The sequence below is a fragment of the Cibotium barometz genome, chromosome 27 (genome assembly GCF_041138505.1).
Source record: "Cibotium barometz isolate CiBa-2024 chromosome 27, ASM4113850v1, whole genome shotgun sequence".
Taxonomy (NCBI): domain Eukaryota; kingdom Viridiplantae; phylum Streptophyta; class Polypodiopsida; order Cyatheales; family Cibotiaceae; genus Cibotium; species Cibotium barometz.
The window spans coordinates 42,211,711-42,217,861 of record NC_141072.1 but is presented as its reverse complement, the minus strand read 5'-3'; positions in this window follow the sequence as shown (position 1 = coordinate 42,217,861).

Genomic DNA, 6,151 nt, shown 5'->3' with positions numbered 1-6,151 from the left:
TTGATCCACTTGGTCCTTTCCAATTTGTTAAGCAACTAATAAGGGTCGTGATAGTCTAGTCTATTAATTGATCCACATAATATAAACTAAGTGCTAGGTTTTGTTACTGGAATGCTCTAATATTTGAAAGTAAAGTTTATCTTTTTTGAAAATAGTTTTTTTTGGCTTTTATGCATATTTCACTCGTTTTCATGTGTTACAACTTACATCTTTATTTATCTTGACTATTATATTGATCTACTGCTAAAATAAGAACCATAAAATATTTCTCATGGAGAAAAAGAAAATAAAAATTATATTCATTTTCATTTAATTTGTAAAGAAAAACAAAAATTATATTCATTTAATTTGTAAAGGAAAGCACTTGAACAAAAGCTTTAAAATCCATATAATTGAAGGTTTTCTTCACTCCACATTGAGTTCTATAGACAACATCTAAACTTAAAACGTAGGGCTGATTTGACATTGTCACGAGACCCTTTTGTACTTCTTGAAGAAATAATTAAAAACTCATAAAATAGATCAAAAATTAAAACAAAGACTTGAATTAAATTGAAAATCAAATAGCATAGCGTAACACAAGGCGAGAGAAATAGAATAATCTTTATGATTATTATAAGATTTGGGTGTGTCACTTTTATAGAATGTGAGCCCCATGTGTTGTCAGGTCACATAACCTTTATCATTATTGTAAGATGATGAGTTGACTTATTGTACCAAAAAGAACTCTAAAATCGAAGAAATAAAAAGACACATGCTAATCATGCTTATCTACGAAATGTAATATTTATCTCAAATTTTATTGTGGTGCTAGACCAACTGTAATGGATACATGTTAATAAAAAGATACATGCTCATCATTCTTATTACAAAATGCAATATTTGTCTCAAATTTTATTGTGGTGCTAGACCAACTCCAATGGACATCTCCTACTGATATTTGTGATGAGCATTAAAGAAGCCACATACTTCATAGCTACTTTGACAAGACTACATTAGATAGAGTGGGCATGTCTTTTTCAAGTCATTGACTAGACCTCCTTTCGTTAAGCAGTCCATGCACATGCCTATCTCTTGTTGTCTATTTTTCTATGGCCATAATTTTCATGAAGAGTTGATGTGTAATACATGTTGTATCATTTGACAATGTGGTCATGAGTCAAAATGAGGTAGCATGTATTGGTGAGGGTGAAATTGAAGTATGTAGAGGTTGTAAGTTTTGTGAAAGTGGTAGATTCCTATTATTTGAGGGAGTCCTTGTCCATAATAGCAGAGGTGGGAGTTCTTGGCCCCTCTATAGGAGTTGCGATGTTGACCTAGTATTAAAATTATGGGATAAGTGAACATGATCTTTATTTCATGTAGTGGTTGTGGGGTGGTGGTATAATTTATAAGGACAAGGGTATTAGGGCAATGTCTAACTACCAAGCGGTGCATAGTTATAGTAGAGCACATGCAATCCACCATATAGGGAACTCGTGGTGAGATGGTTGAAAGGATTCCCAAAAAAAAAAAAAAAAGGTGCTCTTTCATTAAGTCTCTCTTGTCTCTCTCTCTCTCATTACGTCTCTCTCTCTCTCTCTCTCTCTCTCTCTCTCTCTCTCTCTCTCCACCACCTTTGGTGCTTTAATGAAAGCTGGCACCTAGCTTCGGTGCTTTAACCTAAGCTCGCACCTTCATCATCTATACTCATTCTGATTTATGACTCAGAATTGCCCCTTTGTTAATCTATTGAGATTTTCTATTTAGAAGTCCTAATCTTTTAAGCCCTCTTATAATATGGGCCTCCAACTCTGGTTTTGACGTAGCCCTCCCACACCTTCATCCACCATGATGCTTTCTTGTAATATGTAGACCATTGGGTTTCCTTTCTCATGACTTCATTATTTGATTAGCAAAATATTGTATCTTGAAAGTTGTTTTAGCTTCGTTAATGAGCTCAATTAATTGCGCCAACTCCTGCTACATGACTGGTAATTATGGCCGTGTTCGGACGAGCGAAGCTGAAAGCTTCCTCTGCAGTGCTCGACCACCTCACTCGCGAGGTCTTGCTGTGATTTCGAGTCTCAGATGGCCCTTAATATTCAAGCCTCATTAATGCTCGCAGTACCATGCGGACTGGCACAAGATACCACAGTAGGCCAGGAGGAGGAATGCTCTTTGAGGCCTGTGCCGTCTAGAGAGAGACTCATGGTTTCCTGTGTAATATTGCACGTAGAAGGGCATGCTTTCCTCGCATTTACTTTACTATTTTCACTAAAATCAATTTTAACGGCGTCCCTATGCATGTATTTGTATGGAATTACTTTAATGACTCATAAAAATAATTTTATTTGCTACTATCACCAAGTGCTTCAATCTACCAACTAGATTTCTGTTTTTTTTTTTGGGTTCAATTAGATCTCTGGAATTGGATTTGTTGATTCAGAACCTGCAAAGGAATATGCTTTGAATGTTTCCCTGATTCTGGATAAGCTTCAAACATACTAGGGTTCTTCCCCTAATGATGGATTGTTGGCTGCAAGTGAGATGTTGGGTTGAGAAGAAAAGGCCTCCTAAATCAAATGGCACAGAAGATTCATGAGATTTTTGGTTGATATAGCTACATCTCTATTTCCTTAACTATGAAGGATGCAGGTCCATAGGGTGTCATAGAATCTAAAGAAAATGCTAACTTCTACACCCATACTTCAATAGCCCAACTTTGTTCTTATCTTCCATGTCTTTGTGGATGCTTCAAATGTGGCAACAGAAAGTGTCATGATGCAAGAAGTGCAAGAAGGTTGGCTTCGATCAACATACTATGTAAGTAGAAGGTTGCCCAAAGCAGAAGGAAATTATTCTACCATAGAAAAAAAACTATTGGGAATGATATATTCCATCAAAAATTTTAGGGGGAATGTTTTCAAATTCCATGTGGACCACAAGGCACTATCATCATGCATCTAGCGAATAAACCCGATCTTGTAGGAAAGTTAAAACACAATGGATGTTGTTTCTTCACGAGTTTAACTTCACCAAGTTTGTGATGCCAATGATGCCAAAGGAAATAGCCATGAATAGGATGCATTGAGAAATGGAGATCACATCACTGAATGTGATGCATCAAGAAAAGAGCATGGAGGTCACATCATTGAATGTGCACTCCTACCCCCTTTTAATTTCTATTGTTTTGTGTGCCTCTTCCACATAATTCTTCCAAAAGCTGAAGATAATGCCCAATCATGAGGATCTCGGTGGTGCACAACTAGGTCATCGAAAAACATACTCGAAGCTAACATTCATCACTAAGTAGCCCCTTCTTGAGTTGGGTAGATCACCATGTGTCCTTCACTGTAACTTTAAGCCTATTGAGCACTACTACTCTCTACAATCATGCTTTCTGCATCCCTTGCTCTCTATCCTTAAACCAACCCCATTAATCTTCCTAGCAATATGGTGGAATTCAAACATTTGAGCTCTATTATCCCGAAAAAAGTAGAAAAGCATGCAGAGTAGTTACAAAAAATAGGTCTCAAAGAGTTTGAGCTACCATGGGAGGAACAGAGAGGCAACAAGCCAAGTTACAAAAATCAAACAAGATAAAGCTTCCATCTTATAAGAAAGTAAAGTTCTCTCCAACATATGTAGCAAAGGTATTAAAGGTCTCTATAGAGGGAGAGATCAAGTCAAGCCAGCATATGAGGAGGACCTCATCTAGAAATTTGAGCTACTAGAGGAAAGATCCAAAGAGTACGAGATTACAGGTACTCGGAATGAGGATAGACAAAAATAAATAAGGTTTGTGGTGGAAATGATAAATATGTCCACAAACCCTACCATATGTCCAACAAGAACTATGAATTAGTGAAGTCAATGAGATAGGATCCAACATGGCTTAGGCCAAAATCCTATACAATAATCTAAAAGATAAGATGGAGGAAAAAGAGTATTAGAACAAATATTGGTGGCTATCTCAAGGTTTTCTTCCAAGGAGGAGATATCCCAGAAAAGCAAGAGGAACCAGAGGAGTAGGAATTGGCAAAACATCATATTGCATAAGAAAACAAGGAAGAGCTTGAAAGGAGCTTGAAAGTTCTGGGAAACAATGTGAACAATAGTAACAAGATAAAAGAGAGAAGAGTCATGAGAATTAAAGGGAGGGAGGAAGAGGATACTTGTTTACATAGAGTCTAAGACATGGGAGAAGGTCTTTATGGAAGCTTACAAAGCAAGACATGATTAGTATTGATCAAAACATTTATGAGTCATTTATAATTAGGGCTTATAATTGTCTTATCTACCTATGCCCCATGTTCACACTCATTTATGACTTGTCCTCATGTTTGTGTTGCCCTTAACATATGCATATCTTGATCTTGGTATGTGGAAAAGCACCCAATCACCCACATTGAACTCCACAAATCTCCTACGGGCATCGGCATGTTGCTTGATATTTCTTTGAGCATTCTTCAAGTTGTTCTTGCATTGTTGTAGGAGAGTTTTCATCCTCTCAACCTCATATTTCACATTTTGATTTACAATCTCCTCTTTGTTGCACCATTGGTGCATTCACCTTGTACCCACAAAAGTAGCCTCAAAAGGTGACATTTCAATGCTTACATGATTTTTGCTATTATAAGCAAATTATTCTGCCAAATATAACCATTCATCCCATGAATGTTGAGTATCATGGCAAAAGTGTCTCAAGTATGTCTCCAACCACTTATTGACCCTCTTCGTTTAATAAGCAGTATTAGGAGTCAATTTGTTACCGATGAGGTCAAATATAGTGTTCTCTGAAATGAAACCATGAGGCTTGGCATCGCTATCACTTAAAATTTGTTGAGGCATTCCATGCAACTTGAATACAAACTTCACAAATTGTCTTGCAACAATAGATGCTGTATGAGTGAACTTGGTAGCAATGAAGTGTGCCATTTTTGTCAACACAACGGATCCGTCACAACAAACAAGCTATCCCAACCCTTCTTAGTGCAAGGAAGTCTCGTGATAAAATCCATAGATATATGTGTCCACTTCCCCTCATTGGGAATGTGGGTAAGGGCTTAAGAAATCCTCCCAACTTATCTATTAGATCTTTATTTAATTGACATGGCAAACACTTTGTGACATATGCATGTACATATCTCCACATCCCTTTCCAAATGAAACTCTTCCTTATCTTGTCAAAGGTTTTGTAGAGACCCAAATGACCTGTCAAAGGGATTGCATTCATCACTTTATCCTTTTATGATGAACTAGATATAAGATCGATCTTGTCCTTATAGTACAAGAGACCATTCTTGAGCTCATAATGAGGTAAATCTTCATGGGTCCCTTGCTGTAATTTTTTCACCATTTGCCACACCTCCTCATCCAAGAGATATTCCTCTTGAATAGCCATGACCCAATATTTATGCACCTCATCTAAGATATATTCCAATGTCCATGACCCAATCTTTTTATACCTCCAAGATTGCATTCACAAAGAGCAAGCCCGCATTTGTGAAAGAGCATCAACCACTATACTGTCTTTCCCCTTTGTGTAAGTTATCTCAAAATCATAGTTTTACAAAGTGGCCACCCATCTTCTTTGCTTTGGAGATAGATTTAGTTGTGATAAAAAATATTTAAGTACCCTATGATCACTTTCTCACATAGAAATGGGTCTCATAAAGATAATTGTGCCACTTCTTGAGATTGCATGCAATATGGCAATCATCTCTTGATCATAGACAAGCAATTCCATCTCCTTGTCATCTAATTTGTGGCTCCCAAATGCAATAATTCCATGATCTTTATATAATATGGCACCAATGCCTCTTCCACATGCATTCGCCCTTATAGTGAATGGCTTTGAAAAGTCAAGACACTCCAAAATAGAGGCTAAATGGTTCACCTACATCAAGATTGAGACTAGCACATGTCTCTACTACAAGTGTAGTAATAATCTTACGGTCTTCAAGACCAAACCATGTAAGTAGTCTTTGTATATTCTTTAGTGTAACATCATACAGCATAAATTGTATGCCCAAATAATAATTTGATGAGCCAAAATCTATCATCTCAAATGACACATGTGACTCAAACTTGAAGGTTGAAATCTTCTCCTTATTAGGGCCAGTGTGAGTAGTATGTCATCAATGTTTAAAATGATGACCAAAAATAA